Source organism: Oryza sativa, chromosome 11 (genome assembly GCF_034140825.1).
Source record: "Oryza sativa Japonica Group chromosome 11, ASM3414082v1".
Lineage (NCBI taxonomy): Eukaryota > Viridiplantae > Streptophyta > Magnoliopsida > Poales > Poaceae > Oryza > Oryza sativa.
Window position 1 is genome coordinate 12,589,140 of NC_089045.1, and position 25,833 is coordinate 12,614,972.

The following is a 25,833-nucleotide window of genomic DNA, read 5'->3' on the forward strand; positions in this document are numbered from 1 at the left end:
GGGTGTCATTTCTTAAAATAGGCGTAACTTTCTCATACGGACTCGGAATCAGGCAAATGATATATCCACGGACATCTACAGAAAATGTTACATCCGATTCTCCCCAGCTTCGCCGCCCAAGGGGCGACACAACACGATGGACGCAGCGGCGCGAGTCAAAAGGGGGGAGAGAGAGACAAAAAGGAGGGATGCAACACGAGGACTTCCCAGGAGGTCACCCATCCTAGTACTACTCTCGCCCAAGCACGCTTAACATCGGAGTTCTGATGGGATCCGGTGCTTTAGTGCTGGTATGATCGCATCCGACATGCTTTGGCGTCATTCGGGTGTCATTTCTTAAAATAGGCGTAACTTTCTCATACGGACTCGGAATCAGGCAAATGATATATCCACGGACATCTACAGAAAATGTTACATCCGATTCTCCCCAGCTTCGCCGCCCAAGGGGCGACACAACACGATGGACGCAGCGGCGCGAGTCAAAAGGGGGGAGAGAGAGACAAAAAGGAGGGATGCAACACGAGGACTTCACCATCCTAGTACTACTCTCGCCCAAGCACGCTTAACTTCGGAGTTCTGATGGGATCCGGTGCTTTAGTGCTGGTATGATCGCATCCGACATGCTTTGGCGTCATTCGGGTGTCATTTCTTAAAATAGGCGTAACTTTCTCATACGGACTCGGAATCAGGCAAATGATATATCCACGGACATCTACAGAAAATGTTACATCCGATTCTCCCCAGCTTCGCCGCCCAAGGGGCGACACAACACGATGGACGCAGCGGCGCGAGTCAAAAGGGGGGAGAGAGAGACAAAAAGGAGGGATGCAACACGAGGACTTCCCAGGAGGTCACCCATCCTAGTACTACTCTCGCCCAAGCACGCTTAACTTCGGAGTTCTGATGGGATCCGGTGCTTTAGTGCTGGTATGATCGCATCCGATATTCTTTGGCGTCATTCGGGTGTCATTTCTTAAAATAGGCGTAACTTTCTCATACGGACTCGGAATCAGGCAAATGATATATCCACGGACATCTACAGAAAATGTTACATCCGATTCTCCCCAGCTTCGCCGCCCAAGGGGCGACACAACACGATGGACGCAGCGGCGCGAGTCAAAAGGGGGGAGAGAGAGACAAAAAGGAGGGATGCAACACGAGGACTTCCCAGGAGGTCACCCATCCTAGTACTACTCTCGCCCAAGCACGCTTAACTTCGGAGTTCTGATGGGATCCGGTACTTTAGTGCTGGTATGATCGCATCCGACATGCTTGGGCGTCATTCGGGTGTCATTTCTTAAAATAGGCGTAACTTTCTCATACGGACTCGGAATCAGGCAAATGATATATCCACGGACATCTACAGAAAATGTTACATCCGATTCTCCCCAGCTTCGCCGCCCAAGGGGCGACACAACACGATGGACGGACATCTACAGAAAATGTTACATCCGATTCTCCCCAGCTTCGCCGCCCAAGGGGCGACACAACAAGATGGACGCAGCGGCGCGAGTCAAAAGGGGGGAGAGAGAGACAAAAAGGAGGGATGCAACACGAGGACTTCCCAGGAGGTCACCCATCCTAGTACTACTCTCGCCCAAGCACGCTTAACTTCGGAGTTCTGATGGGATCCGGTGCTTTAGTGCTGGTATGATCGCATCCGACATGCTTTGGCGTCATTCGGGTGTCATTTCTTAAAATAGGCGTAACTTTCTCATACGGACTCGGAATCAGGCAAATGATATATCCACGGACATCTACAGAAAATGTTACATCCGATTCTCCCCAGCTTCGCCGCCCAAGGGGCGACACAACACGATGGACGCAGCGGCGCGAGTCAAAAGGGGGGAGAGAGACAAAAAGGAGGGATGCAACACGAGGACTTTCCAGGAGGTCACCCATCCTAGTACTACTCTCGCGCAAGCACGCTTAACTTCGTCCATCCTAGTACTACTCTCGCCCAAGCACGCTTAACTTCGGAGTTCTGATGGGATCCGGTGCTTTAGTGCTGGCATGATCGCATCCGACATGCTTTGGCGTCATTCGGGTGTCATTTCTTAAAATAGGCGTAACTTTCTCATACGGACTCGGAATCAGGCAAATGATATATCCACGGACATCTACAGAAAATGTTACATCCGATTCTCCCCAGCTTTGCCGCCCAAGGGGCGACACAACACGATGGACGCAGCGGCGCGAGTCAAAAGGGGGGAGAGAGAGACAAAAAGGAGGGATGCAACACGAGGACTTCCCAGGAGGTCACCCATCCTAGTACTACTCTCGCCCAAGCACATTTAACTTCGGAGTTCTGATGGGATCCGGTGCTTTAGTGCTGGTATGATCGCATCCGACATGCTTTGGCGTCATTCGGGTGTCATTTCTTAAAATAGGCGTAACTTTCTCATACGGACTCGGAATCAGGCAAATGATATATCCACGGACATCTACAGAAAATGTTACATCCGATTCTCCCCAGCTTCGCCGCCCAAGGGGCGACACAACACGATGGACGCAGCGGCGCGAGTCAAAAGGGGGGAGAGAGAGACAAAAAGGAGGGATGCAACACGAGGACTTCACCATCCTAGTACTACTCTCGCCCAAGCACGCTTAACTTCGGAGTTCTGATGGGATCCGGTGCTTTAGTGCTGGTATGATCGCATCCGACATGCTTTGGCGTCATTCGGGTGTCATTTCTTAAAATAGGCGTAACTTTCTCATGCGGACTCGGAATCAGGCAAATGATATATCCACGGACATCTACAGAAAATGTTACATCCGATTCTCCCCAGCTTCGCCGCCCAAGGGGCGACACAACACGATGGACGCAGCGGCGCGAGTCAAAAGGGGGGAGAGAGAGACAAAAAGGAGGGATGCAACACGAGGACTTCACCATCCTAGTACTACTCTCGCCCAAGCACGCTTAACTTCGGAGTTCTGATGGGATCCGGTGCTTTAGTGCTGGTATGATCGCATCCGACATGCTTTGGCGTCATTCGGGTGTCATTTCTTAAAATAGGCGTAACTTTCTCATACGGACTCGGAATCAGGCAAATGATATATCCACGGACATCTACAGAAAATGTTACATCCGATTCTCCCCAGCTTCGCCGCCCAAGGGGCGACACAACACGATGGACGCAGCGGCGCGAGTCAAAAGGGGGGAGAGAGAGACAAAAAGGAGGGATGCAACACGAGGACTTCCCAGGAGGTCACCCATCCTAGTACTACTCTCGCCCAAGCACGCTTAACTTCGGAGTTCTGATGGGATCCGGTGCTTTAGTGCTGGTATGATCGCATCCGATATGCTTTGGCGTCATTCGGGTGTCATTTCTTAAAATAGGCGTAACTTTCTCATACGGACTCGGAACCAGGCAAATGATATATCCACGGACATCTACAGAAAATGTTACATCCGATTCTCCCCAGCTTCGCCGCCCAAGGGGCGACACAACACGATGGACGCAGCGGCGCGAGTCAAAAGGGGGGAGAGAGAGACAAAAAGGAGGGATGCAACACGAGGACTTCCCAGGAGGTCACCCATCCTAGTACTACTCTCGCCCAATCACGCTTAACTTCGGAGTTCTGATGGGATCCGGTACTTTAGTGCTGGTATGATCGCATCCGACATGCTTGGGCGTCATTCGGGTGTCATTTCTTAAAATAGGCGTAACTTTCTCATACGGACTCGGAATCAGGCAAATGATATATCCACGGACATCTACAGAAAATGTTACATCCGATTCTCCCCAGCTTCGCCGCCCAAGGGGCGACACAACACGATGGACGGACATCTACAGAAAATGTTACATCCGATTCTCCCCAGCTTCGCCGCCCAAGGGGCGACACAACACGATGGACGCAGCGGCGCGAGTCAAAAGGGGGGAGAGAGAGACAAAAAGGAGGGATGCAACACGAGGACTTCCCAGGAGGTCACCCATCCTAGTACTAATCTCGCCCAAGCACGCTTAACTTCGAAGTTCTGATGGGATCCGGTGCTTTAGTGCTGGTATGATCGCATCCGACATGCTTTGGCGTCATTCGGGTGTCATTTCTTAAAATAGGCGTAACTTTCTCATACGGACTCGGAATCAGGCAAATGATATATCCACGGACATCTACAGAAAATGTTACATCCGATTCTCCCCAGCTTCGCCGCCCAAGGGGCGACACAACACGATGGACGCAGCGGCGCGAGTCAAAAGGGGGGAGAGAGACAAAAAGGAGGGATGCAACACGAGGACTTTCCAGGAGGTCACCCATCCTAGTACTACTCTCGCGCAAGCACGCTTAACTTCGTCCATCCTAGTACTACTCTCGCCCAAGCACGCTTAACTTCGGAGTTCTGATGGGATCCGATGCTTTAGTGCTGGCATGATCGCATCCGACATGCTTTGGCGTCATTCGGGTGTCATTTCTTAAAATAGGCGTAACTTTCTCATACGGACTCGGAATCAGGCAAATGATATATCCACGGACATCTACAGAAAATGTTACATCCGATTCTCCCCAGCTTTGCCGCCCAAGGGGCGACACAACACGATGGACGCAGCGGCGCGAGTCAAAAGGGGGGAGAGAGAGACAAAAAGGAGGGATGCAACACGAGGACTTCCCAGGAGGTCACCCATCCTAGTACTACTCTCGCCCAAGCACATTTAACTTCGGAGTTCTGATGGGATCCGGTGCTTTAGTGCTGGTATGATCGCATCCGACATGCTTTGGCGTCATTCGGGTGTCATTTCTTAAAATAGGCGTAACTTTCTCATACGGACTCGGAATCAGGCAAATGATATATCCACGGACATCTACAGAAAATGTTACATCCGATTCTCCCCAGCTTCGCCGCCCAAGGGGCGACACAACACGATGGACGCAGCGGCGCGAGTCAAAAGGGGGAGAGAGAGACAAAAAGGAGGGATGCAACACGAGGACTTCCCAGGAGGTCACCCATCCTAGTACTACTCTTGCCCAAGCACGCTTAACTTCGGAGTTCTGATGGGATCCGGTGCTTTAGTGCTGGTATGATCGCATCCGACATGCTTTGGCGTCATTCGGGTGTCATTTCTTAAAATAGGCGTAACTTTCTCATACGGACTCGGAATCAGGCAAATGATATATCCACGGACATCTACAGAAAATGTTACATCCGATTCTCCCCAGCTTCGCCGCCCAAGGGGCGACACAACACGATGGACGCAGCGGCGCGAGTCAAAAGGGGGGAGAGAGAGACAAAAAGGAGGGATGCAACACGAGGACTTCCCAGGAGGTCACCCATCCTAGTACTACTCTTGCCCAAGCACGCTTAACTTCGGAGTTCTGATGGGATCCGGTGCTTTAGTGCTGGTATGATCGCATCCGACATGCTTTGGCGTCATTCGGGTGTCATTTCTTAAAATAGGCGTAACTTTCTCATACGGACTCGGAATCAGGCAAATGATATATCCACGGACATCTACAGAAAATGTTACATCCGATTCTCCCCAGCTTCGCCGCCCAAGGGGCGACACAACACGATGGACGCAGCGGCGCGAGTCAAAAGGGGGGAGAGAGAGACAAAAAGGAGGGATGCAACACGAGGACTTCACCATCCTAGTACTACTCTCGCCCAAGCACGCTTAACTTCGGAGTTCTGATGGGATCCGGTGCTTTAGTGCTGGTATGATCGCATCCGACATGCTTTGGCGTCATTCGGGTGTCATTTCTTAAAATAGGCGTAACTTTCTCATACGGACTCGGAATCAGGCAAATGATATATCCACGGACATCTACAGAAAATGTTACATCCAATTCTCCCCAGCTTCGCCGCCCAAGGGGCGACACAACACGGTGGACGCAGCGGCGCGAGTCAAAAGGGGGGAGAGAGAGACAAAAAGGAGGGATGCAACAACGAGGACTTCCCAGGAGGTCACCCATCCTAGTACTACTCTCGCCCAAGCACGCTTAACTTCGGAGTTCTGATGGGATCCGGTGCTTTAGTGCTGGTATGATCACATCCGACTTGCTTTGGCGTCATTCGGGTGTCATTTCTTAAAATAGGCGTAACTTTCTCATACGGACTCGGAATCAGGCAAATAATATATCCACGGACATCTACAGAAAATGTTACATCCGATTCTCCCCAGCTTCGCCGCCCAAGGGGCGACACAACACGATGGACGCAGCGGCGCGAGTCAAAAGGGGGGAGAGAGAGACAAAAAAGAGGGATGCAACACGAGGACTTCCCAGGAGGTCACCCATCCTAGTACTACTCTCGCCCAAGCACGCTTAACTTCGGAGTTCTGATGGGATCCGGTGCTTTAGTGCTGGTATGATAGCATCCGACATGCTTTGGCGTCATTCGGGTGTCATTTCTTAAAATAGGCGTAACTTTCTCATACGGACTCGGAATCAGGCAAATGATATATCCACGGACATCTACAGAAAATGTTACATCCGATTCTCCCCAGCTTCGCCGCCCAAGGGGCGACACAACACGATGGACGCAGCGGCGCGAGTCAAAAGGGGGGAGAGAGAGACAAAAAGGAGGGATGCAACACGAGGACTTCCCAGGAGGTCACCCATCCTAGTACTACTCTCGCCCAAGCACGCTTAACTTCGGAGTTTTGATGGGATCCAGTGCTTTAGTGCTGGTATGATCGCATCCGACAAGCTTTGGCGTCATTCGGGTGTCATTTCTTAAAATAGGCGTAACTTTCTCATACGGACTCGGAATCAGGCAAATGATATATCCACGGACATCTACAGAAAATGTTACATCCGATTCTCCCCAGCTTCGCCGCCCAAGGGGCGACACAACACGATGGACGCAGCGGCGCGAGTCAAAAGGGGGGAGAGAGAGACAAAAAGGAGGGATGCAACACGAGGACTTCCCAGGAGGTCACCCATCCTAGTACTACTCTCGCCCAAGCACGCTTAACTTCGGAGTTCTGATGGGATCCGGTGCTTTAGTGCTGGTATGATCGCATCCGACATGCTTTGGCGTCATTCGGGTGTCATTTCTTAAAATAGGCGTAACTTTCTCATACGGACTCGGAATCAGGCAAATGATATATCCACGGACATCTACAGAAAATGTTACATCCGATTCTCCCCAGCTTCGCCGCCCAAGGGGCGACACAACACGATGGACGCAGCGGCGCGAGTCAAAAGGGGGGAGAGAGAGACAAAAAGGAGGGATGCAACACGAGGACTTCCCAGGAGGTCACCCATCCTAGTACTACTCTCGCCCAAGCACGCTTAACTTCGGAGTTCTGATGGGATCCGGTACTTTAGTGCTGGTATGATCGCATCCGACATGCTTGGGCGTCATTCGGGTGTCATTTCTTAAAATAGGCGTAACTTTCTCATACGGACTCGGAATCAGGCAAATGATATATCCACGGACATCTACAGAAAATGTTACATCCGATTCTCCCCAGCTTCGCCGCCCAAGGGGCGACACAACACGATGGACGGACATCTACAGAAAATGTTACATCCGATTCTCCCCAGCTTCGCCGCCCAAGGGGCGACACAACACGATGGACGCAGCGGCGCGAGTCAAAAGGGGGGAGAGAGAGACAAAAAGGAGGGATGCAACACGAGGACTTCCCAGGAGGTCACCCATCCTAGTACTACTCTCGCCCAAGCACGCTTAACTTCGGAGTTCTGATGGGATCCGGTGCTTTAGTGCTGGTATGATCGCATCCGACATGCTTTGGCGTCATTCGGGTGTCATTTCTTAAAATAGGCGTAACTTTCTCATACGGACTCGGAATCAGGCAAATGATATATCCACGGACATATTCTCCCCAGCTTCGCCGCCCAAGGGGCGACACAACACGATGGACGCAGCGGCGCGAGTCAAAAGGGGGGAGAGAGAGACAAAAAGGAGGGATGCAACACGAGGACTTCCCAGGAGGTCACCCATCCTAGTACTACTCTCGCCCAAGCACGCTTAACTTCGGAGTTCTGATGGGATCCGGTGCTTTAGTGCTGGTATGATCGCATCCGACATGCTTTGGCGTCATTCGGGTGTCATTTCTTAAAATAGGCGTAACTTTCTCATACGGACTCGGAATCAGGCAAATGATATATCCACGGACATCTACAGAAAATGTTACATCCGATTCTCCCCAGCTTCGCCGCCCAAGGGGCGACACAACACGATGGACGCAGCGGCGCGAGTCAAAAGGGGGGAGAGAGACAAAAAGGAGGGATGCAACACGAGGACTTTCCAGGAGGTCACCCATCCTAGTACTACTCTCGCGCAAGCACGCTTAACTTCGTCCATCCTAGTACTACTCTCGCCCAAGCACGCTTAACTTCGGAGTTCTGATGGGATCCGGTGCTTTAGTGCTGGCATGATCGCATCCGACATGCTTTGGCGTCATTCGGGTGTCATTTCTTAAAATAGGCGTAACTTTCTCATACGGACTCGGAATCAGGCAAATGATATATCCACGGACATCTACAGAAAATGTTACATCCGATTCTCCCCAGCTTTGCCGCCCAAGGGGCGACACAACACGATGGACGCAGCGGCGCGAGTCAAAAGGGGGGAGAGAGAGACAAAAAGGAGGGATGCAACACGAGGACTTCCCAGGAGGTCACCCATCCTAGTACTACTCTCGCCCAAGCACATTTAACTTCGGAGTTCTGATGGGATCCGGTGCTTTAGTGCTGGTATGATCGCATCCGACATGCTTTGGCGTCATTCGGGTGTCATTTCTTAAAATAGGCGTAACTTTCTCATACGGACTCGGAATCAGGCAAATGATATATCCACGGACATCTACAGAAAATGTTACATCCGATTCTCCCCAGCTTCGCCGCCCAAGGGGCGACACAACACGATGGACGCAGCGGCGCGAGTCAAAAGGGGGAGAGAGAGACAAAAAGGAGGGATGCAACACGAGGACTTCCCAGGAGGTCACCCATCCTAGTACTACTCTCGCCCAAGCACGCTTAACTTCGGAGTTCTGATGGGATCCGGTGCTTTAGTGCTGGTATGATCGCATCCGACATGCTTTGGCGTCATTCGGGTGTCATTTCTTAAAATAGGCGTAACTTTCTCATACGGACTCGAAATCAGGCAAATGATATATCCACGGACATCTACAGAAAATGTTACATCCGATTCTCCCCAGCTTCGCCGCCCAAGGGGCGACACAACACGATGGACGCAGCGGCGCGAGTCAAAAGGGGGGAGAGAGAGACAAAAAGGAGGGATGCAACACGAGGACTTCCCAGGAGGTCACCCATCCTAGTACTACTCTCGCCCAAGCACGCTTAACTTCGGAGTTCTGATGGGATCCGGTGCTTTAGTGCTGGTATGATCGCATCCGACATGCTTTGGCGTCATTCGGGTGTCATTTCTTAAAATAGGCGTAACTTTCTCATACGGACTCGGAATCAGGCAAATGATATATCCACGGACATCTACAGAAAATGTTACATCCGATTCTCCCCAGCTTCGCCGCCCAAGGGGCGACACAACACGATGGACGCAGCGGCGCGAGTCAAAAGGGGGGAGAGAGAGACAAAAAGCATCCGATTCTCCCCAGCTTCGCCGCCCAAGGGGCGACACAACACGATGGACGCAGCGGCGCGAGTCAAAAGGGGGGAGAGAGAGACAAAAAGGAGGGATGCAACACGAGGACTTCCCAGGAGGTCACCCATCCTAGTACTACTCTCGCCCAAGCACGCTTAACTTCGGAGTTCTGATGGGATCCGGTGCTTTAGTGCTGGTATGATCGCATCCGACATGCTTTGGCGTCATTCGGGTGTCATTTCTTAAAATAGGCGTAACTTTCTCATACGGACTCGGAATCAGGCAAATGATATATCCACGGACATCTACAGAAAATGTTACATCCGATTCTCCCCAGCTTCGCCGCCCAAGGGGCGACACAACACGATGGACGCAGCGGCGCGAGTCAAAAGGGGGGAGAGAGAGACAAAAAGGAGGGATGCAACACGAGGACTTCCCAGGAGGTCACCCATCCTAGTACTACTCTCGCCCAAGCACGCTTAACTTCGGAGTTCTGATGGGATCCGGTGCTTTACTGCTGGTATGATCGCATCCGACATGCTTTGGCGTCATTCGGGTGTCATTTCTTAAAATAGGCGTAACTTTCTCATACGGACTCGGAATCAGGCAAATGATATATCCACGGACATCTACAGAAAATGTTACATCCGATTCTCCCCAGCTTCGCCGCCCAAGGGGCGACACAACACGATGGACGCAGCGGCGCGAGTCAAAAGGGGGGAGAGAGAGACAAAAAGGAGGGATGCAACACGAGGACTTCACCATCCTAGTACTACTCTCGCCCAAGCACGCTTAACTTCGGAGTTCTGATGGGATCCGGTGCTTTAGTGCTGGTATGATCGCATCCGACATGCTTTGGCGTCATTCGGGTGTCATTTCTTAAAATAGGCGTAACTTTCTCATACGGACTCGGAATCAGGCAAATGATATATCCACGGACATCTACAGAAAATGTTACATCCGATTCTCCCCAGCTTCGCCGCCCAAGGGGCGACACAACACGATGGACGCAGCGGCGCGAGTCAAAAGGGGGAGCTTCGCCGCCCAAGGGGCGACACAACACGATGGACGCAGCGGCGCGAGTCAAAAGGGGGGAGAGAGAGACAAAAAAGAGGGATGCAACACGAGGACTTCCCAGGAGGTCACCCATCCTAGTACTACTCTCGCCCAAGCACGCTTAACTTCGGAGTTCTGATGGGATCCGGTGCTTTAGTGCTGGTATGATAGCATCCGACATGCTTTGGCGTCATTCGGGTGTCATTTCTTAAAATAGGCGTAACTTTCTCATACGGACTCGGAATCAGGCAAATGATATATCCACGGACATCTACAGAAAATGTTACATCCGATTCTCCCCAGCTTCGCCGCCCAAGGGGCGACACAACACGATGGACGCAGCGGCGCGAGTCAAAAGGGGGGAGAGAGAGACAAAAAGGAGGGATGCAACACGAGGACTTCCCAGGAGGTCACCCATCCTAGTACTACTCTCGCCCAAGCACGCTTAACTTCGGAGTTTTGATGGGATCCGGTGCTTTAGTGCTGGTATGATCGCATCCGACATGCTTTGGCGTCATTCGGGTGTCATTTCTTAAAATAGGCGTAACTTTCTCATACGGACTCGGAATCAGGCAAATGATATATCCACGGACATCTACAGAAAATGTTACATCCGATTCTCCCCAGCTTCGCCGCCCAAGGGGCGACACAACACGATGGACGCAGCGGCGCGAGTCAAAAGGGGGGAGAGAGAGACAAAAAGGAGGGATGCAACACGAGGACTTCCCAGGAGGTCACCCATCCTAGTACTACTCTCGCCCAAGCACGCTTAACATCGGAGTTCTGATGGGATCCGGTGCTTTAGTGCTGGTATGATCGCATCCGACATGCTTTGGCGTCATTCGGGTGTCATTTCTTAAAATAGGCGTAACTTTCTCATACGGACTCGGAATCAGGCAAATGATATATCCACGGACATCTACAGAAAATGTTACATCCGATTCTCCCCAGCTTCGCCGCCCAAGGGGCGACACAACACGATGGACGCAGCGGCGCGAGTCAAAAGGGGGGAGAGAGAGACAAAAAGGAGGGATGCAACACGAGGACTTCCCAGGAGGTCACCCATCCTAGTACTACTCTCGCCCAAGCACGCTTAACATCGGAGTTCTGATGGGATCCGGTGCTTTAGTGCTGGTATGATCGCATCCGACATGCTTTGGCGTCATTCGGGTGTCATTTCTTAAAATAGGCGTAACTTTCTCATACGGACTCGGAATCAGGCAAATGATATATCCACGGACATCTACAGAAAATGTTACATCCGATTCTCCCCAGCTTCGCCGCCCAAGGGGCGACACAACACGATGGACGCAGCGGCGCGAGTCAAAAGGGGGGAGAGAGAGACAAAAAGGAGGGATGCAACACGAGGACTTCCCAGGAGGTCACCCATCCTAGTACTACTCTCGCCCAAGCACGCTTAACTTCGGAGTTCTGATGGGATCCGGTGCTTTAGTGCTGGTATGATCGCATCCGACATGCTTTGGCGTCATTCGGGTGTCATTTCTTAAAATAGGCGTAACTTTCTCATACGGACTCGGAATCAGGCAAATGATATATCCACGGACATCTACAGAAAATGTTACATCCGATTCTCCCCAGCTTCGCCGCCCAAGGGGCGACACAACACGATGGACGCAGCGGCGCGAGTCAAAAGGGGGGAGAGAGAGACAAAAAGCATCCGATTCTCCCCAGCTTCGCCGCCCAAGGGGCGACACAACACGATGGACGCAGCGGCGCGAGTCAAAAGGGGGGAGAGAGAGACAAAAAGGAGGGATGCAACACGAGGACTTCCCAGGAGGTCACCCATCCTAGTACTACTCTCGCCCAAGCACGCTTAACTTCGGAGTTCTGATGGGATCCGGTGCTTTAGTGCTGGTATGATCGCATCCGACATGCTTTGGCGTCATTCGGGTGTCATTTCTTAAAATAGGCGTAACTTTCTCATACGGACTCGGAATCAGGCAAATGATATATCCACGGACATCTACAGAAAATGTTACATCCGATTCTCCCCAGCTTCGCCGCCCAAGGGGCGACACAACACGATGGACGCAGCGGCGCGAGTCAAAAGGGGGGAGAGAGAGACAAAAAGGAGGGATGCAACACGAGGACTTCCCAGGAGGTCACCCATCCTAGTACTACTCTCGCCCAAGCACGCTTAACTTCGGAGTTCTGATGGGATCCGGTGCTTTAGTGCTGGTATGATCGCATCCGACATGCTTTGGCGTCATTCGGGTGTCATTTCTTAAAATAGGCGTAACTTTCTCATACGGACTCGGAATCAGGCAAATGATATATCCACGGACATCTACAGAAAATGTTACATCCGATTCTCCCCAGCTTCGCCGCCCAAGGGGCGACACAACACGATGGACGCAGCGGCGCGAGTCAAAAGGGGGGAGAGAGAGACAAAAAGGAGGGATGCAACACGAGGACTTCCCAGGAGGTCACCCATCCTAGTACTACTCTCGCCCAAGCACGCTTAACTTCGGAGTTCTGATGGGATCCGGTGCTTTAGTGCTGGTATGATCGCATCCGACATGCTTTGGCGTCATTCGGGTGTCATTTCTTAAAATAGGCGTAACTTTCTCATACGGACTCGGAATCAGGCAAATGATATATCCACGGACATCTACAGAAAATGTTACATCCGATTCTCCCCAGCTTCGCCGCCCAAGGGGCGACACAACACGATGGACGCAGCGGCGCGAGTCAAAAGGGGGGAGAGAGAGACAAAAAGGAGGGATGCAACACGAGGACTTCACCATCCTAGTACTACTCTCGCCCAAGCACGCTTAACTTCGGAGTTCTGATGGGATCCGGTGCTTTAGTGCTGGTATGATCGCATCCGACATGCTTTGGCGTCATTCGGGTGTCATTTCTTAAAATAGGCGTAACTTTCTCATACGGACTCGGAATCAGGCAAATGATATATCCACGGACATCTACAGAAAATGTTACATCCGATTCTCCCCAGCTTCGCCGCCCAAGGGGCGACACAACACGATGGACGCAGCGGCGCGAGTCAAAAGGGGGGAGAGAGAGACAAAAAGGAGGGATGCAACACGAGGACTTCCCAGGAGGTCACCCATCCTAGTACTACTCTCGCCCAAGCACGCTTAACTTCGGAGTTCTGATGGGATCCGGTGCTTTAGTGCTGGCATGATCGCATCCGACATGCTTTGGCGTCATTCGGGTGTCATTTCTTAAAATAGGGGTAACTTTCTCATACGGACTCGGAATCAGGCAAATGATATATCCACGGACATCTACAGAAAATGTTACATCCGATTCTCCCCAGCTTCGCCGCCCAAGGGGCGACACAACACGATGGACGCAGCGGCGCGAGTCAAAAGGGGGGAGAGAGAGACAAAAAGGAGGGATGCAACACGAGGACTTCCCAGGAGGTCACCCATCCTAGTCCTACTCTCACCCAAGCACGCTTAACTTCGGAGTTCTGATGGGATCCGGTGCTTTAGTGCTGGTATGATCGCATCCGACATGCTTTGGCGTCATTCGGGTGTCATTTCTTAAAATAGGCGTAACTTTCTCATACGGACTCGGAATCAGGCAAATGATATATCCACGGACATCTACAGAAAATGTTACATCCGATTCTCCCCAGCTTCGCCGCCCAAGGGGCGACACAACACGATGGACGCAGCGGCGCGAGTCAAAAGGGGGAGAGAGAGACAAAAAGGAGGGATGCAACACGAGGACTTCCCAGGAGGTCACCCATCCTAGTACTACTCTCGCCCAAGCACGCTTAACTTCGGAGTTCTGATGGGATCCGGTGCTTTAGTGCTGGTATGATCGCATCCGACATGCTTTGGCGTCATTCGGGTGTCATTTCTTAAAATAGGCGTAACTTTCTCATACGGACTCGGAATCAGGCAAATGATATATCCACGGACATCTACAGAAAATGTTACATCCGATTCTCCCCAGCTTCGCCGCCCAAGGGGCGACACAACACGATGGACGCAGCGGCGCGAGTCAAAAGGGGGGAGAGAGAGACAAAAAGGAGGGATGCAACACGAGGACTTCCCAGGAGGTCACCCATCCTAGTACTACTCTCGCCCAAGCACGCTTAACTTCGGAGTTCTGATGGGATCCGGTGCTTTAGTGCTGGTATGATCGCATCCGACATGCTTTGGCGTCATTCGGGTGTCATTTCTTAAAATAGGCGTAACTTTCTCATACGGACTCGGAATCAGGCAAATGATATATCCACGGACATCTACAGAAAATGTTACATCCGATTCTCCCCAGCTTCGCCGCCCAAGGGGCGACACAACACGATGGACGCAGCGGCGCGAGTCAAAAGGGGGGAGAGAGAGACAAAAAGGAGGGATGCAACACGAGGACTTCACCATCCTAGTACTACTTTCGCCCAAGCACGCTTAACTTCGGAGTTCTGATGGGATCCGGTGCTTTAGTGCTGGTATGATCGCATCCGACATGCTTTGGCGTCATTCGGGTGTCATTTCTTAAAATAGGCGTAACTTTCTCATACGGACTCGGAATCAGGCAAATGATATATCCACGGACATCTACAGAAAATGTTACATCCGATTCTCCCCAGCTTCGCCGCCCAAGGGGCGACACAACACGATGGACGCAGCGGCGCGAGTCAAAAGGGGGGAGAGAGAGACAAAAAGGAGGGATGCAACACGAGGACTTCCCAGGAGGTCACCCATCCTAGTACTACTCTCGCCCAAGCACGCTTAACTTTGGAGTTCTGATGGGATCCGGTGCTTTAGTGCTGGCATGATCGCATCCGACATGCTTTGGCGTCATTCGGGTGTCATTTCTTAAAATAGGGGTAACTTTCTCATACGGACTCGGAATCAGGCAAATGATATATCCACGGACATCTACAGAAAATGTTACATCCGATTCTCCCCAGCTTCGCCGCCCAAGGGGCGACACAACACGATGGACGCAGCGGCGCGAGTCAAAAGGGGGGAGAGAGAGACAAAAAGGAGGGATGCAACACGAGGACTTCCCAGGAGGTCACCCATCCTAGTCCTACTCTCACCCAAGCACGCTTAACTTCGGAGTTCTGATGGGATCCGGTGCTTTAGTGCTGGTATGATCGCATCCGACATGCTTTGGCGTCATATGGGTGTCATTTCTTAAAATAGGCGTAACTTTCTCATACGGACTCGGAATCAGGCAAATGATATATCCACGGACATCTACAGAAAATGTTACATCCGATTCTCCCCAGCTTCGCCGCCCAAGGGGCGACACAACACGATGGACGCAGCGGCGCGAGTCAAAAGGGGGGAGAGAGACAAAAAGGAGGGATGTAACACGAGGACTTCCCAGGAGGTCACCCATCCTAGTACTACTCTCGCCCAAGCACGCTTAACTTCGGAGTTCTGATGGGATCCGGTGCTTTAGTGCTGGTATGATCGCATCCGACATGCTTTGGCGTCATTCGGGTGTCATTTCTTAAAATAGGCGTAACTTTCTCATACGGACTCGGAATCAGGCAAATGATATATCCACGGACATCTACAGAAAATGTTACATCCGATTCTCCCCAGCTTCGCCGCCCAAGGGGCGACACAACACGATGGACGCAGCGGCGCGAGTCAAAAGGGGGGAGAGAGAGACAAAAAGGAGGGATGCAACACGAGGACTTCACCATCCTAGTACTACTCTCGCCCAAGCACGCTTAACTTCGGAGTTCTTATGGGATCCGGTGCTTTAGTGCTGGTATGATCGCATCCGACATGCTTTGGCGTCATTCGGGTGTCATTTCTTAAAATAGGCGTAACTTTCTCATACGGACTCGGAATCAGGCAAATGATATATCCACGGACATCTACAGAAAATGTTACATCCGATTCTCCCCAGCTTCGCCGCCCAAGGGGCGACACAACACGATGGACGCAGCGGCGCGAGTCAAAAGGGGGGAGAGAGAGACAAAAAGGAGGGATGCAACACGAGGACTTCCCAGGAGGTCACCCATCCTAGTCCTACTCTCACCCAAGCACGCTTAACTTCGGAGTTCTGATGGGATCCGGTGCTTTAGTGCTGGTATGATCGCATCCGACATGCTTTGGCGTCATATGGGTGTCATTTCTTAAAATAGGCGTAACTTTCTCATACGGACTCGGAATCAGGCAAATGATATATCCACGGACATCTACAGAAAATGTTACATCCGATTCTCCCCAGCTTCGCCGCCCAAGGGGCGACACAACACGATGGACGCAGCGGCGCGAGTCAAAAGGGGGGAGAGAGACAAAAAGGAGGGATGTAACACGAGGACTTCCCAGGAGGTCACCCATCCTAGTACTACTCTCGCCCAAGCACGCTTAACTTCGGAGTTCTGATGGGATCCGGTGCTTTAGTGCTGGTATGATCGCATCCGACATGCTTTGGCGTCATTCGGGTGTCATTTCTTAAAATAGGCGTAACTTTCTCATACGGACTCGGAATCAGGCAAATGATATATCCACGGACATCTACAGAAAATGTTACATCCGATTCTCCCCAGCTTCGCCGCCCAAGGGGCGACACAACACGATGGACGCAGCGGCGCGAGTCAAAAGGGGGGAGAGAGAGACAAAAAGGAGGGATGCAACACGAGGACTTCACCATCCTAGTACTACTCTCGCCCAAGCACGCTTAACTTCGGAGTTCTGATGGGATCCGGTGCTTTAGTGCTGGTATGATCGCATCCGACATGCTTTGGCGTCATTCGGGTGTCATTTCTTAAAATAGGCGTAACTTTCTCATACGGACTCGGAATCAGACAAATGATATATCCACGGACATCTACAGAAAATGTTACATCCGATTCTCCCCAGCTTCGCCGCCCAAGGGGCGACACAACACGATGGACGCAGCGGCGCGAGTCAAAAGGGGGGAGAGAGAGACAAAAAGGAGGGATGCAACACGAGGACTTCCCAGGAGGTCACCCATCCTAGTACTACTCTCGCCCAAGCACGCTTAACTTTGGAGTTCTGATGGGATCCGGTGCTTTAGTGCTGGCATGATCGCATCCGACATGCTTTGGCGTCATTCGGGTGTCATTTCTTAAAATAGGGGTAACTTTCTCATACGGACTCGGAATCAGGCAAATGATATATCCACGGACATCTACAGAAAATGTTACATCCGATTCTCCCCAGCTTCGCCGCCCAAGGGGCGACACAACACGATGGACGCAGCGGCGCGAGTCAAAAGGGGGGAGAGAGAGACAAAAAGGAGGGATGCAACACGAGGACTTCCCAGGAGGTCACCCATCCTAGTCCTACTCTCACCCAAGCACGCTTAACTTCGGAGTTCTGATGGGATCCGGTGCTTTAGTGCTGGTATGATCGCATCCGACATGCTTTGGCGTCATATGGGTGTCATTTCTTAAAATAGGCGTAACTTTCTCATACGGACTCGGAATCAGGCAAATGATATATCCACGGACATCTACAGAAAATGTTACATCCGATTCTCCCCAGCTTCGCCGCCCAAGGGGCGACACAACACGATGGACGCAGCGGCGCGAGTCAAAAGGGGGGAGAGAGACAAAAAGGAGGGATGTAACACGAGGACTTCCCAGGAGGTCACCCATCCTAGTACTACTCTCGCCCAAGCACGCTTAACTTCGGAGTTCTGATGGGATCCGGTGCTTTAGTGCTGGTATGATCGCATCCGACATGCTTTGGCGTCATTCGGGTGTCATTTCTTAAAATAGGCGTAACTTTCTCATACGGACTCGGAATCAGGCAAATGATATATCCACGGACATCTACAGAAAATGTTACATCCGATTCTCCCCAGCTTCGCCGCCCAAGGGGCGACACAACACGATGGACGCAGCGGACGATGGACGCAGCGGCGCGAGTCAAAAGGGGGGAGAGAGAGACAAAAAGGAGGGATGCAACACGAGGACTTCCCAGGAGGTCACCCATCCTAGTACTACTCTCACCCAAGCACGCTTAACTTCGGAGTTCTGATGGGATCCGGTGCTTTAGTGCTGGTATGATCGCATCCGACATGCTTTTGCGTCATTCGGGTGTCATTTCTTAAAATAGGCGTAACTTTCTCATACGGACTCGGAATCAGGCAAATGATATATCCACGGACATCTACAGAAAATGTTACATCCGATTCTCCCCAGCTTCGCCGCCCAAGGGGCGACACAACACGATGGACGCAGCGGCGCGAGTCAAAAGGGGGGAGAGAGAGACAAAAAGGAGGGATGCAACACGAGGACTTCCCAGGAGGTCACCCATCCTAGTACTACTCTCGCCCAAGCACGCTTAACTTCGGAGTTCTGATGGGATCCGGTGCTTTAGTGCTGGTATGATCGCATCGGACATGCTTTGGCGTCATTCGGGTGTCATTTCTTAAAATAGGCGTAACTTTCTCATACGGACTCGGAATCAGGCAAATGATATATCCACGGACATCTACAGAAAATGTTACATCCGATTCTCCCCAGCTTCGCCGCCCAAGGGGCGACACAACACGATGGACGCAGCGGCGCGAGTCAAAAGGGGGGAGAGAGAGACAAAAAGGAGGGATGCAACACGAGGACTTCCCAGGAGGTCACCCATCCTAGTACTACTCTCGCCCAAGCACGCTTAACTTCGGAGTTCTGATGGGATCCGGTGCTTTAGTGCTGGCATGATCGCATCCGACATGCTTTGGCGTCATTCGGGTGTCATTTCTTAAAATAGGCGTAACTTTCTCATACGGACTCGGAATCAGGCAAATGATATATCCACGGACATCTACAGAAAATGTTACATCCGATTCTCCCCAGCTTCGCCGCCCAAGGGGCGACACAACACGATGGACGCAGCGGCGCGAGTCAAAAGGGGGGAGAGAGAGACAAAAAAGAGGGATGCAACACGAGGACTTCCCAGGAGGTCACCCATCCTAGTACTACTCTCGCCCAAGCACGCTTAACTTCGGAGTTCTGATGGGATCCGGTGCTTTAGTGCTGGTATGATCGCATCCGACATGCTTTGGCGTCATTCGGGTGTCATTTCTTAAAATAGGCGTAACTTTCTCATACGGACTCGGAATCAGGCAAATGATATATCCACGGACATCTACAGAAAATGTTACATCCGATTCTCCCCAGCTTCGCCGCCCAAGGGGCGACACAACACGATGGACGCAGCGGCGCGAGTCAAAAGGGGGGAGAGAGAGACAAAAAGGAGGGATGCAACACGAGGACTTCCCAGGAGGTCACCCATCCTAGTACTACTCTCGCCCAAGCACGCTTAACTTCGGAGTTCTGATGGGATCCGGTGCTTTAGTGCTGGTATGATCGCATCCGACATGCTTTGGCGTCATTCGGGTGTCATTTCTTAAAATAGGCGTAACTTTCTCATACGGACTCGGAATCAGGCAAATGATATATCCACGGACATCTACAGAAAATGTTACATCCGATTCTCCCCAGCTTCGCCGCCCAAGGGGCGACACAACACGATGGACGCAGCGGCGCGAGTCAAAAGGGGGGAGAGAGACAAAAAGGAGGGATGCAACACGAGGACTTCCCAGGAGGTCACCCATCGTAGTACTACTCTCGCCCAAGCACGCTTAACTTCGGAGTTCTGATGGGATCCGGTGCTTTAGTGCTGGTATGATCGCATCCGACATGCTTTGGCGTCATTCGGGTGTCATTTCTTAAAATAGGCGTAACTTTCTCATACGGACTCGGAATCAGGCAAATGATATATCCACGGACATCTACAGAAAATGTTACATCCGATTCTCCCCAGCTTCGCCGCCCAAGGGGCGACACAACACGATGGACGCAGCGGCGCGAGTCAAAAGGGGGGAGAGAGAGACAAAAAGGAGGGATGCAACACGAGGACTTCCCAGGAGGTCACCCATCCTAGTACTACTCTCGCCCAAGCACGCTTAACTTGGGAGTTCTGATGGGATACGGTGCTTTAGTGCTGGTATGATCGCATCCGACATGCTTTGGCGTCATTCGGGTGTCATTTCTTAAAATAGGCGTAACTTTCTCATACGGACTCGGAATCAGGCAAATGATATATCCACGGACATCTACAGAAAATGTTACATCCGATTCTCCCCAGCTTCGCCGCCCAAGGGGCGACACAACACGATGGACGCAGCGGCGCGAGTCAAAAGGGGGGAGAGAGAGACAAAAAGGAGGGATGCAACACGAGGACTTCCCAGGAGGTCACCCATCCTAGTACTACTCTCGCCCAAGCACGCTTAACTTCGGAGTTCTGATGGGATCCGGTGCTTTAGTGCTGGTATGATCGCATCCGACATGCTTTGGCGTCATTCGGGTGTCATTTCTTAAAATAGGCGTAACTTTCTCATACGGACTCGGAATCAGACAAATGATATATCCACGGACATCTACAGAAAATGTTACATCCGATTCTCCCCAGCTTCGCCGCCCAAGGGGCGACACAACACGATGGACGCAGCGGCGCGAGTCAAAAGGGGGGAGAGAGACAAAAAGGAGGGATGCAACACGAGGACTTCCCAGGAGGTCACCCATCCTAGTACTACTCTCGCCCAAGCACGCTTAACTTCGGAGTTCTGATGGGATCCGGTGCTTTAGTGCTGGTATGATCGCATCCGACATGCTTTGGCGTCATTCGGGTGTCATTTCTTAAAATAGGCGTAACTTTCTCATACGGACTCGGAATCAGGCAAATGATATATCCACGGACATCTACAGAAAATGTTACATCCGATTCTCCCCAGCTTCGCCGCCCAAGGGGCGACACAACACGATGGACGCAGCGGCGCGAGTCAAAAGGGGGGAGAGAGAGACAAAAAGGAGGGATGCAACACGAGGACTTCCCAGGAGGTCACCCATCCTAGTACTACTCTCGCCCAAGCACGCTTAACTTGGGAGTTCTGATGGGATACGGTGCTTTAGTGCTGGTATGATTGCATCCGACATGCTTTGGCGTCATTCGGGTGTCATTTCTTAAAATAGGCGTAACTTTCTCATACGGACTCGGAATCAGGCAAATGATATATCCACGGACATCTACAGAAAATGTTACATCCGATTCTCCCCAGCTTCGCCGCCCAAGGGGCGACACAACACGATGGACGCAGCGGCGCGAGTCAAAAGGGGGGAGAGAGAGACAAAAAGGAGAGATGCAACACGAGGACTTCCCAGGTGGTCACCCATCATAGTACTACTCTCGCCCAAGCACGCTTAACTTCGGAGTTCTGATGGGATCCGGTGCTTTAGTGCTGGTATGATCGCATCCGACATGCTTTGGCGTCATTCGGGTGTCATTTCTTAAAATAGGCGTAACTTTCTCATACGGACTCGGAATCAGGCAAATGATATATCCACCGACATCTACAGAAAATGTTACATCCGATTCTCCCCAGCTTCGCCGCCCAAGGGGCGACACAACACGATGGACGCAGCGGCGCGAGTCAAAAGGGGGGAGAGAGAGACAAAAAGGAGCGGCGCGAGTCAAAAGGGGGGAGAGAGAGACAAAAAGGAGGGATGCAACACGAGGACTTCCCAGGAGGTCACCCATCCTAGTACTACTCTCGCCCAAGCACGCTTAACTTGGGAGTTCTGATGGGATACGGTGCTTTAGTGCTGGTATGATCGCATCCGACATGCTTTGGCGTCATTCGGGTGTCATTTCTTAAAATAGGCGTAACTTTCTCATACGGACTCGGAATCAGGCAAATGATATATCCACGGACATCTACAGAAAATGTTACATCCGATTCTCCCCAGCTTCGCCGCCCAAGGGGCGACACAACACGATGGACGCAGCGGCGCGAGTCAAAAGGGGGGAGAGAGAGACAAAAAGGAGGGATGCAACACGAGGACTTCCCAGGTGGTCACCCATCCTAGTACTACTCTCGCCCAAGCACGCTTAACTTCGGAGTTCTGATGGGATCCGGTGCTTTAGTGCTGGTATGATCGCATCCGACATGCTTTGGCGTCATTCGGGTGTCATTTCTTAAAATAGGCGTAACTTTCTCATACGGACTCGGAATCAGGCAAATGATATATCCACGGACATCTACAGAAAATGTTACATCCGATTCTCCCCAGCTTCGCCGCCCAAGGGGCGACACAACACGATGGACGCAGCGGCGCGAGTCAAAAGGGGGGAGAGAGAGACAAAAAGGAGGGATGCAACACGAGGAGGTCACCCATCGTAGTACTACTCTCGCCCAAGCACGCTTAACTTCGGAGTTCTGATGGGATCCGGTGCTTTAGTGCTGGTATGATCGCATCCGACATGCTTTGGCGTCATTCGGGTGTCATTTCTTAAAATAGGCGTAACTTTCTCATACGGTCATTTCTTAAAATAGGCGTAACTTTCTCATACGGACTCGGAATCAGGCAAATGATATATCCACCGACATCTACAGAAAATGTTACATCCGATTCTCCCCAGCTTCGCCGCCCAAGGGGCGACACAACACGATGGACGCAGCGGCGCGAGTCAAAAGGGGGAAGAGAGAGACAAAAAGGAGGGATGCAACACGAGGAGGTCACCCATCGTAGTACTACTCTCGCCCAAGCACGCTTAACTTCGGAGTTCTGATGGGATCCGGTGCTTTAGTGCTGGTATGATCGCATCCGACATGCTTTGGCGTCATTCGGGTGTCATTTCTTAAAATAGGCGTAACTTTCTCATACGGACTCGGAATCAGGCAAATGATATATCCACGGACATCTACAGAAAATGTTACATCCGATTCTCCCCAGCTTCGCCGCCCAAGGGGCGACACAACACGATGGACGCAGCGGCGCGAGTCAAAAGGGGGGAGAGAGAGACAAAAAGGAGGGATGCAACACGAGGACTTCCCAGGAGGTCACCCATCCTAGTACTACTCTCGCCCAAGCACGCTTAACTTTGGAGTTCTGATGGGATCCGGTGCTTTAGTGCTGGTATGATCGCATCCGACATGCTTTGGCGTCATTCGGGTGTCATTTCTTAAAATAGGCGTAACTTTCTCATACGGACTCGGAATCAGGCAAATGATATATCCACGGACATCTACAGAAAATGTTACATCCGATTCTCCCCAGCTTCGCCGCCCAAGGGGCGACACAACACGATGGACGCAGCGGCGCGAGTCAAAAGGGGGGAGAGAGAGACAAAAAGGAAGGATGCAACACGAGGACTTCCCAGGAGGTCACCCATCCTAGTACTACTCTCGCCCAAGCACGCTTAACTTCGGAGTTCTGATGGGATCCGGTGCTTTAGTGCTGGTATGATCGCATCCGACATGCTTTGCGTCATTCGGGTGTCATTTCTTAAAATAGGCGTAACTTTCTCATACGGACTCGGAATCAGGCAAATGATATATCCACGGACATCTACAGAAAATGTTACATCCGATTCTCCCCAGCTTCGCCGCCCAAGGGGCGACACAACACGATGGACGCAGCGGCGCGAGTCAAAAGGGGGGAGAGAGAGACAAAAAGGAGGGATGCAACACGAGGACTTCCCAGGAGGTCACCCATCCTAGTACTACTCTCGCCCAAGCACGCTTAACTTCGGAGTTCTGATGGGATCCGGTGCTTTAGTGCTGGTATGATCGCATCCGACATGCTTTGGCGTCATTCGGGTGTCATTTCTTAAAATAGGCGTAACTTTCTCATACGGACTCGAAATCAGGCAAATGATATATCCACGGACATCTACAGAAAATGTTACATCCGATTCTCCCCAGCTTCGCCGCCCAAGGGGCGACACAACACGATGGACGCAGCGGCGCGAGTCAAAAGGGGGGAGAGAGAGACAAAAAGGAGGGATGCAACACGAGGACTTCCCAGGAGGTCACCCATCCTAGTACTACTCTCGCCCAAGCACGCTTAACTTCGGAGTTCTGATGGGATCCGGTGCTTTAGTGCTGGTATGATCGCATCCGACATGCTTTGGCGTCATTCGGGTGTCATTTCTTAAAATAGGCGTAACTTTCTCATACGGACTCGGAATCAGGCAAATGATATATCCACGGACATCTACAGAAAATGTTACATCCGATTCTCCCCAGCTTCGCCGCCCAAGGGGCGACACAACACGATGGACGCAGCGGCGCGAGTCAAAAGGGGGGAGAGAGAGACAAAAAGCATCCGATTCTCCCCAGCTTCGCCGCCCAAGGGGCGACACAACACGATGGACGCAGCGGCGCGAGTCAAAAGGGGGGAGAGAGAGACAAAAAGGAGGGATGCAACACGAGGACTTCCCAGGAGGTCACCCATCCTAGTACTACTCTCGCCCAAGCACGCTTAACTTCGGAGTTCTGATGGGATCCGGTGCTTTAGTGCTGGTATGATCGCATCCGACATGCTTTGGCGTCATTCGGGTGTCATTTCTTAAAATAGGCGTAACTTTCTCATACGGACTCGGAATCAGGCAAATGATATATCCACGGACATCTACAGAAAATGTTACATCCGATTCTCCCCAGCTTCGCCGCCCAAGGGGCGACACAACACGATGGACGCAGCGGCGCGAGTCAAAAGGGGGGAGAGAGAGACAAAAAGGAGGGATGCAACACGAGGACTTCCCAGGAGGTCACCCATCCTAGTACTACTCTCGCCCAAGCACGCTTAACTTCGGAGTTCTGATGGGATCCGGTGCTTTAGTGCTGGTATGATCGCATCCGACATGCTTTGGCGTCATTCGGGTGTCATTTCTTAAAATAGGCGTAACTTTCTCATACGGACTCGGAATCAGGCAAATGATATATCCACGGACATCTACAGAAAATGTTACATCCGATTCTCCCCAGCTTCGCCGCCCAAGGGGCGACACAACACGATGGACGCAGCGGCGCGAGTCAAAAGGGGGGAGAGAGAGACAAAAAGGAGGGATGCAACACGAGGACTTCCCAGGAGGTCACCCATCCTAGTACTACTCTCGCCCAAGCACGATTAACTTCGGAGTTCTGATGGGATCCGGTGCTTTAGTGCTGGCATGATCGCATCCGACATGCTTTGGCGTCATTCGGGTGTCATTTCTTAAAATAGGCGTAACTTTCTCATACGGACTCGGAATCAGGCAAATGATATATCCACGGACATCTACAGAAAATGTTACATCCGATTCTCCCCAGCTTCGCCGCCCAAGGGGCGACACAACACGATGGACGCAGCGGCGCGAGTCAAAAGGGGGGAGAGAGAGACAAAATCCGATTCTCCCCAGCTTCGCCGCCCAAGGGGCGACACAACACGATGGACGCAGCGGCGCGAGTCAAAAGGGGGGAGAGAGAGACAAAAA

General features: G+C 51.8%; 63 non-coding genes and 14 pseudogenes across 63 annotated transcripts; all 77 read right to left on the reverse strand.

Annotated features, from left to right (window-relative positions):
- Positions 1–185: 185 nt before the first annotated feature.
- Positions 186–304, reverse strand: LOC136354372 (5S ribosomal RNA). Its single transcript, XR_010738051.1, has one exon. It is a non-coding gene; the product is annotated as a 5S ribosomal RNA (ribosomal RNA).
- A 205-nt stretch (positions 305–509) lies between these two features.
- Positions 510–617, reverse strand: LOC136354428 (5S ribosomal RNA; annotated as a pseudogene).
- A 205-nt stretch (positions 618–822) lies between these two features.
- On the reverse strand, positions 823–941 carry LOC136354368 (5S ribosomal RNA). The gene has a single exon (XR_010738047.1). It is a non-coding gene; the product is annotated as a 5S ribosomal RNA (ribosomal RNA).
- Positions 942–1,146: 205 nt separating this feature from the next.
- Positions 1,147–1,265, reverse strand: LOC136354345 (5S ribosomal RNA). Its single transcript, XR_010738024.1, has one exon. It is a non-coding gene; the product is annotated as a 5S ribosomal RNA (ribosomal RNA).
- A 278-nt stretch (positions 1,266–1,543) lies between these two features.
- LOC136354379 (5S ribosomal RNA) lies at positions 1,544–1,662 on the reverse strand. Its single transcript, XR_010738058.1, has one exon. It is a non-coding gene; the product is annotated as a 5S ribosomal RNA (ribosomal RNA).
- Positions 1,663–1,865: 203 nt separating this feature from the next.
- Positions 1,866–2,025, reverse strand: LOC136354418 (5S ribosomal RNA; annotated as a pseudogene).
- A 205-nt stretch (positions 2,026–2,230) lies between these two features.
- Positions 2,231–2,349, reverse strand: LOC136354364 (5S ribosomal RNA). Its single transcript, XR_010738043.1, has one exon. It is a non-coding gene; the product is annotated as a 5S ribosomal RNA (ribosomal RNA).
- Positions 2,350–2,554: 205 nt separating this feature from the next.
- LOC136354429 (5S ribosomal RNA) lies at positions 2,555–2,662 on the reverse strand (annotated as a pseudogene).
- Positions 2,663–2,867: 205 nt separating this feature from the next.
- Positions 2,868–2,975, reverse strand: LOC136354430 (5S ribosomal RNA; annotated as a pseudogene).
- Positions 2,976–3,180: 205 nt separating this feature from the next.
- Positions 3,181–3,299, reverse strand: LOC136354389 (5S ribosomal RNA). The gene has a single exon (XR_010738068.1). It is a non-coding gene; the product is annotated as a 5S ribosomal RNA (ribosomal RNA).
- Positions 3,300–3,504: 205 nt separating this feature from the next.
- Positions 3,505–3,623, reverse strand: LOC136354405 (5S ribosomal RNA). The gene has a single exon (XR_010738084.1). It is a non-coding gene; the product is annotated as a 5S ribosomal RNA (ribosomal RNA).
- Positions 3,624–3,901: 278 nt separating this feature from the next.
- LOC136354382 (5S ribosomal RNA) lies at positions 3,902–4,020 on the reverse strand. Its single transcript, XR_010738061.1, has one exon. It is a non-coding gene; the product is annotated as a 5S ribosomal RNA (ribosomal RNA).
- A 203-nt stretch (positions 4,021–4,223) lies between these two features.
- Positions 4,224–4,383, reverse strand: LOC136354439 (5S ribosomal RNA; annotated as a pseudogene).
- A 205-nt stretch (positions 4,384–4,588) lies between these two features.
- LOC136354365 (5S ribosomal RNA) lies at positions 4,589–4,707 on the reverse strand. Its single transcript, XR_010738044.1, has one exon. It is a non-coding gene; the product is annotated as a 5S ribosomal RNA (ribosomal RNA).
- Positions 4,708–4,911: 204 nt separating this feature from the next.
- LOC136354375 (5S ribosomal RNA) lies at positions 4,912–5,030 on the reverse strand. The gene has a single exon (XR_010738054.1). It is a non-coding gene; the product is annotated as a 5S ribosomal RNA (ribosomal RNA).
- A 205-nt stretch (positions 5,031–5,235) lies between these two features.
- Positions 5,236–5,354, reverse strand: LOC136354376 (5S ribosomal RNA). Its single transcript, XR_010738055.1, has one exon. It is a non-coding gene; the product is annotated as a 5S ribosomal RNA (ribosomal RNA).
- Positions 5,355–5,559: 205 nt separating this feature from the next.
- LOC136354432 (5S ribosomal RNA) lies at positions 5,560–5,667 on the reverse strand (annotated as a pseudogene).
- A 205-nt stretch (positions 5,668–5,872) lies between these two features.
- Positions 5,873–5,992, reverse strand: LOC136354347 (5S ribosomal RNA). Its single transcript, XR_010738026.1, has one exon. It is a non-coding gene; the product is annotated as a 5S ribosomal RNA (ribosomal RNA).
- A 205-nt stretch (positions 5,993–6,197) lies between these two features.
- LOC136354370 (5S ribosomal RNA) lies at positions 6,198–6,316 on the reverse strand. The gene has a single exon (XR_010738049.1). It is a non-coding gene; the product is annotated as a 5S ribosomal RNA (ribosomal RNA).
- A 205-nt stretch (positions 6,317–6,521) lies between these two features.
- LOC136354404 (5S ribosomal RNA) lies at positions 6,522–6,640 on the reverse strand. The gene has a single exon (XR_010738083.1). It is a non-coding gene; the product is annotated as a 5S ribosomal RNA (ribosomal RNA).
- Positions 6,641–6,845: 205 nt separating this feature from the next.
- On the reverse strand, positions 6,846–6,964 carry LOC136354400 (5S ribosomal RNA). The gene has a single exon (XR_010738079.1). It is a non-coding gene; the product is annotated as a 5S ribosomal RNA (ribosomal RNA).
- A 205-nt stretch (positions 6,965–7,169) lies between these two features.
- On the reverse strand, positions 7,170–7,288 carry LOC136354346 (5S ribosomal RNA). The gene has a single exon (XR_010738025.1). It is a non-coding gene; the product is annotated as a 5S ribosomal RNA (ribosomal RNA).
- A 278-nt stretch (positions 7,289–7,566) lies between these two features.
- Positions 7,567–7,685, reverse strand: LOC136354408 (5S ribosomal RNA). The gene has a single exon (XR_010738087.1). It is a non-coding gene; the product is annotated as a 5S ribosomal RNA (ribosomal RNA).
- Positions 7,686–7,869: 184 nt separating this feature from the next.
- LOC136354417 (5S ribosomal RNA) lies at positions 7,870–7,988 on the reverse strand. Its single transcript, XR_010738096.1, has one exon. It is a non-coding gene; the product is annotated as a 5S ribosomal RNA (ribosomal RNA).
- Positions 7,989–8,191: 203 nt separating this feature from the next.
- Positions 8,192–8,351, reverse strand: LOC136354419 (5S ribosomal RNA; annotated as a pseudogene).
- Positions 8,352–8,556: 205 nt separating this feature from the next.
- Positions 8,557–8,675, reverse strand: LOC136354366 (5S ribosomal RNA). The gene has a single exon (XR_010738045.1). It is a non-coding gene; the product is annotated as a 5S ribosomal RNA (ribosomal RNA).
- A 204-nt stretch (positions 8,676–8,879) lies between these two features.
- LOC136354420 (5S ribosomal RNA) lies at positions 8,880–8,998 on the reverse strand. Its single transcript, XR_010738097.1, has one exon. It is a non-coding gene; the product is annotated as a 5S ribosomal RNA (ribosomal RNA).
- A 205-nt stretch (positions 8,999–9,203) lies between these two features.
- Positions 9,204–9,322, reverse strand: LOC136354431 (5S ribosomal RNA). Its single transcript, XR_010738098.1, has one exon. It is a non-coding gene; the product is annotated as a 5S ribosomal RNA (ribosomal RNA).
- A 298-nt stretch (positions 9,323–9,620) lies between these two features.
- On the reverse strand, positions 9,621–9,739 carry LOC136354441 (5S ribosomal RNA). The gene has a single exon (XR_010738099.1). It is a non-coding gene; the product is annotated as a 5S ribosomal RNA (ribosomal RNA).
- A 205-nt stretch (positions 9,740–9,944) lies between these two features.
- On the reverse strand, positions 9,945–10,063 carry LOC136354383 (5S ribosomal RNA). The gene has a single exon (XR_010738062.1). It is a non-coding gene; the product is annotated as a 5S ribosomal RNA (ribosomal RNA).
- Positions 10,064–10,268: 205 nt separating this feature from the next.
- On the reverse strand, positions 10,269–10,376 carry LOC136354433 (5S ribosomal RNA; annotated as a pseudogene).
- A 266-nt stretch (positions 10,377–10,642) lies between these two features.
- On the reverse strand, positions 10,643–10,761 carry LOC136354371 (5S ribosomal RNA). The gene has a single exon (XR_010738050.1). It is a non-coding gene; the product is annotated as a 5S ribosomal RNA (ribosomal RNA).
- Positions 10,762–10,966: 205 nt separating this feature from the next.
- LOC136354388 (5S ribosomal RNA) lies at positions 10,967–11,085 on the reverse strand. The gene has a single exon (XR_010738067.1). It is a non-coding gene; the product is annotated as a 5S ribosomal RNA (ribosomal RNA).
- A 205-nt stretch (positions 11,086–11,290) lies between these two features.
- On the reverse strand, positions 11,291–11,409 carry LOC136354373 (5S ribosomal RNA). Its single transcript, XR_010738052.1, has one exon. It is a non-coding gene; the product is annotated as a 5S ribosomal RNA (ribosomal RNA).
- Positions 11,410–11,614: 205 nt separating this feature from the next.
- LOC136354374 (5S ribosomal RNA) lies at positions 11,615–11,733 on the reverse strand. The gene has a single exon (XR_010738053.1). It is a non-coding gene; the product is annotated as a 5S ribosomal RNA (ribosomal RNA).
- A 205-nt stretch (positions 11,734–11,938) lies between these two features.
- Positions 11,939–12,057, reverse strand: LOC136354449 (5S ribosomal RNA). The gene has a single exon (XR_010738100.1). It is a non-coding gene; the product is annotated as a 5S ribosomal RNA (ribosomal RNA).
- Positions 12,058–12,355: 298 nt separating this feature from the next.
- LOC136354460 (5S ribosomal RNA) lies at positions 12,356–12,474 on the reverse strand. The gene has a single exon (XR_010738101.1). It is a non-coding gene; the product is annotated as a 5S ribosomal RNA (ribosomal RNA).
- Positions 12,475–12,679: 205 nt separating this feature from the next.
- On the reverse strand, positions 12,680–12,798 carry LOC136354470 (5S ribosomal RNA). The gene has a single exon (XR_010738103.1). It is a non-coding gene; the product is annotated as a 5S ribosomal RNA (ribosomal RNA).
- A 205-nt stretch (positions 12,799–13,003) lies between these two features.
- LOC136354472 (5S ribosomal RNA) lies at positions 13,004–13,122 on the reverse strand. The gene has a single exon (XR_010738104.1). It is a non-coding gene; the product is annotated as a 5S ribosomal RNA (ribosomal RNA).
- Positions 13,123–13,327: 205 nt separating this feature from the next.
- LOC136354434 (5S ribosomal RNA) lies at positions 13,328–13,435 on the reverse strand (annotated as a pseudogene).
- Positions 13,436–13,640: 205 nt separating this feature from the next.
- On the reverse strand, positions 13,641–13,759 carry LOC136354349 (5S ribosomal RNA). The gene has a single exon (XR_010738028.1). It is a non-coding gene; the product is annotated as a 5S ribosomal RNA (ribosomal RNA).
- A 205-nt stretch (positions 13,760–13,964) lies between these two features.
- LOC136354410 (5S ribosomal RNA) lies at positions 13,965–14,083 on the reverse strand. The gene has a single exon (XR_010738089.1). It is a non-coding gene; the product is annotated as a 5S ribosomal RNA (ribosomal RNA).
- A 204-nt stretch (positions 14,084–14,287) lies between these two features.
- LOC136354473 (5S ribosomal RNA) lies at positions 14,288–14,406 on the reverse strand. The gene has a single exon (XR_010738105.1). It is a non-coding gene; the product is annotated as a 5S ribosomal RNA (ribosomal RNA).
- Positions 14,407–14,611: 205 nt separating this feature from the next.
- Positions 14,612–14,730, reverse strand: LOC136354474 (5S ribosomal RNA). The gene has a single exon (XR_010738106.1). It is a non-coding gene; the product is annotated as a 5S ribosomal RNA (ribosomal RNA).
- Positions 14,731–14,935: 205 nt separating this feature from the next.
- Positions 14,936–15,043, reverse strand: LOC136354440 (5S ribosomal RNA; annotated as a pseudogene).
- Positions 15,044–15,248: 205 nt separating this feature from the next.
- Positions 15,249–15,367, reverse strand: LOC136354391 (5S ribosomal RNA). The gene has a single exon (XR_010738070.1). It is a non-coding gene; the product is annotated as a 5S ribosomal RNA (ribosomal RNA).
- Positions 15,368–15,572: 205 nt separating this feature from the next.
- On the reverse strand, positions 15,573–15,691 carry LOC136354411 (5S ribosomal RNA). Its single transcript, XR_010738090.1, has one exon. It is a non-coding gene; the product is annotated as a 5S ribosomal RNA (ribosomal RNA).
- Positions 15,692–15,894: 203 nt separating this feature from the next.
- On the reverse strand, positions 15,895–16,013 carry LOC136354377 (5S ribosomal RNA). Its single transcript, XR_010738056.1, has one exon. It is a non-coding gene; the product is annotated as a 5S ribosomal RNA (ribosomal RNA).
- A 205-nt stretch (positions 16,014–16,218) lies between these two features.
- LOC136354438 (5S ribosomal RNA) lies at positions 16,219–16,326 on the reverse strand (annotated as a pseudogene).
- Positions 16,327–16,531: 205 nt separating this feature from the next.
- On the reverse strand, positions 16,532–16,650 carry LOC136354412 (5S ribosomal RNA). Its single transcript, XR_010738091.1, has one exon. It is a non-coding gene; the product is annotated as a 5S ribosomal RNA (ribosomal RNA).
- Positions 16,651–16,853: 203 nt separating this feature from the next.
- Positions 16,854–16,972, reverse strand: LOC136354378 (5S ribosomal RNA). Its single transcript, XR_010738057.1, has one exon. It is a non-coding gene; the product is annotated as a 5S ribosomal RNA (ribosomal RNA).
- Positions 16,973–17,177: 205 nt separating this feature from the next.
- LOC136354435 (5S ribosomal RNA) lies at positions 17,178–17,285 on the reverse strand (annotated as a pseudogene).
- A 205-nt stretch (positions 17,286–17,490) lies between these two features.
- Positions 17,491–17,609, reverse strand: LOC136354392 (5S ribosomal RNA). Its single transcript, XR_010738071.1, has one exon. It is a non-coding gene; the product is annotated as a 5S ribosomal RNA (ribosomal RNA).
- A 205-nt stretch (positions 17,610–17,814) lies between these two features.
- On the reverse strand, positions 17,815–17,933 carry LOC136354413 (5S ribosomal RNA). Its single transcript, XR_010738092.1, has one exon. It is a non-coding gene; the product is annotated as a 5S ribosomal RNA (ribosomal RNA).
- Positions 17,934–18,136: 203 nt separating this feature from the next.
- LOC136354380 (5S ribosomal RNA) lies at positions 18,137–18,255 on the reverse strand. The gene has a single exon (XR_010738059.1). It is a non-coding gene; the product is annotated as a 5S ribosomal RNA (ribosomal RNA).
- A 221-nt stretch (positions 18,256–18,476) lies between these two features.
- Positions 18,477–18,595, reverse strand: LOC136354369 (5S ribosomal RNA). Its single transcript, XR_010738048.1, has one exon. It is a non-coding gene; the product is annotated as a 5S ribosomal RNA (ribosomal RNA).
- A 205-nt stretch (positions 18,596–18,800) lies between these two features.
- LOC136354381 (5S ribosomal RNA) lies at positions 18,801–18,919 on the reverse strand. The gene has a single exon (XR_010738060.1). It is a non-coding gene; the product is annotated as a 5S ribosomal RNA (ribosomal RNA).
- Positions 18,920–19,124: 205 nt separating this feature from the next.
- LOC136354350 (5S ribosomal RNA) lies at positions 19,125–19,243 on the reverse strand. The gene has a single exon (XR_010738029.1). It is a non-coding gene; the product is annotated as a 5S ribosomal RNA (ribosomal RNA).
- A 205-nt stretch (positions 19,244–19,448) lies between these two features.
- LOC136354475 (5S ribosomal RNA) lies at positions 19,449–19,567 on the reverse strand. Its single transcript, XR_010738107.1, has one exon. It is a non-coding gene; the product is annotated as a 5S ribosomal RNA (ribosomal RNA).
- Positions 19,568–19,772: 205 nt separating this feature from the next.
- On the reverse strand, positions 19,773–19,891 carry LOC136354476 (5S ribosomal RNA). Its single transcript, XR_010738108.1, has one exon. It is a non-coding gene; the product is annotated as a 5S ribosomal RNA (ribosomal RNA).
- Positions 19,892–20,094: 203 nt separating this feature from the next.
- Positions 20,095–20,213, reverse strand: LOC136354343 (5S ribosomal RNA). Its single transcript, XR_010738022.1, has one exon. It is a non-coding gene; the product is annotated as a 5S ribosomal RNA (ribosomal RNA).
- A 205-nt stretch (positions 20,214–20,418) lies between these two features.
- LOC136354414 (5S ribosomal RNA) lies at positions 20,419–20,537 on the reverse strand. Its single transcript, XR_010738093.1, has one exon. It is a non-coding gene; the product is annotated as a 5S ribosomal RNA (ribosomal RNA).
- Positions 20,538–20,742: 205 nt separating this feature from the next.
- Positions 20,743–20,861, reverse strand: LOC136354477 (5S ribosomal RNA). Its single transcript, XR_010738109.1, has one exon. It is a non-coding gene; the product is annotated as a 5S ribosomal RNA (ribosomal RNA).
- Positions 20,862–21,064: 203 nt separating this feature from the next.
- On the reverse strand, positions 21,065–21,183 carry LOC136354478 (5S ribosomal RNA). The gene has a single exon (XR_010738110.1). It is a non-coding gene; the product is annotated as a 5S ribosomal RNA (ribosomal RNA).
- A 205-nt stretch (positions 21,184–21,388) lies between these two features.
- Positions 21,389–21,507, reverse strand: LOC136354416 (5S ribosomal RNA). The gene has a single exon (XR_010738095.1). It is a non-coding gene; the product is annotated as a 5S ribosomal RNA (ribosomal RNA).
- Positions 21,508–21,712: 205 nt separating this feature from the next.
- Positions 21,713–21,831, reverse strand: LOC136354363 (5S ribosomal RNA). Its single transcript, XR_010738042.1, has one exon. It is a non-coding gene; the product is annotated as a 5S ribosomal RNA (ribosomal RNA).
- Positions 21,832–22,076: 245 nt separating this feature from the next.
- Positions 22,077–22,195, reverse strand: LOC136354415 (5S ribosomal RNA). Its single transcript, XR_010738094.1, has one exon. It is a non-coding gene; the product is annotated as a 5S ribosomal RNA (ribosomal RNA).
- A 205-nt stretch (positions 22,196–22,400) lies between these two features.
- Positions 22,401–22,519, reverse strand: LOC136354340 (5S ribosomal RNA). The gene has a single exon (XR_010738019.1). It is a non-coding gene; the product is annotated as a 5S ribosomal RNA (ribosomal RNA).
- A 205-nt stretch (positions 22,520–22,724) lies between these two features.
- LOC136354442 (5S ribosomal RNA) lies at positions 22,725–22,833 on the reverse strand (annotated as a pseudogene).
- Positions 22,834–23,073: 240 nt separating this feature from the next.
- LOC136354443 (5S ribosomal RNA) lies at positions 23,074–23,182 on the reverse strand (annotated as a pseudogene).
- A 205-nt stretch (positions 23,183–23,387) lies between these two features.
- LOC136354362 (5S ribosomal RNA) lies at positions 23,388–23,506 on the reverse strand. Its single transcript, XR_010738041.1, has one exon. It is a non-coding gene; the product is annotated as a 5S ribosomal RNA (ribosomal RNA).
- Positions 23,507–23,711: 205 nt separating this feature from the next.
- On the reverse strand, positions 23,712–23,830 carry LOC136354341 (5S ribosomal RNA). Its single transcript, XR_010738020.1, has one exon. It is a non-coding gene; the product is annotated as a 5S ribosomal RNA (ribosomal RNA).
- A 204-nt stretch (positions 23,831–24,034) lies between these two features.
- Positions 24,035–24,153, reverse strand: LOC136354479 (5S ribosomal RNA). The gene has a single exon (XR_010738111.1). It is a non-coding gene; the product is annotated as a 5S ribosomal RNA (ribosomal RNA).
- Positions 24,154–24,358: 205 nt separating this feature from the next.
- On the reverse strand, positions 24,359–24,477 carry LOC136354481 (5S ribosomal RNA). The gene has a single exon (XR_010738113.1). It is a non-coding gene; the product is annotated as a 5S ribosomal RNA (ribosomal RNA).
- Positions 24,478–24,775: 298 nt separating this feature from the next.
- Positions 24,776–24,894, reverse strand: LOC136354482 (5S ribosomal RNA). The gene has a single exon (XR_010738114.1). It is a non-coding gene; the product is annotated as a 5S ribosomal RNA (ribosomal RNA).
- Positions 24,895–25,099: 205 nt separating this feature from the next.
- LOC136354483 (5S ribosomal RNA) lies at positions 25,100–25,218 on the reverse strand. The gene has a single exon (XR_010738115.1). It is a non-coding gene; the product is annotated as a 5S ribosomal RNA (ribosomal RNA).
- Positions 25,219–25,423: 205 nt separating this feature from the next.
- Positions 25,424–25,542, reverse strand: LOC136354396 (5S ribosomal RNA). Its single transcript, XR_010738075.1, has one exon. It is a non-coding gene; the product is annotated as a 5S ribosomal RNA (ribosomal RNA).
- Positions 25,543–25,833: the final 291 nt, after the last annotated feature.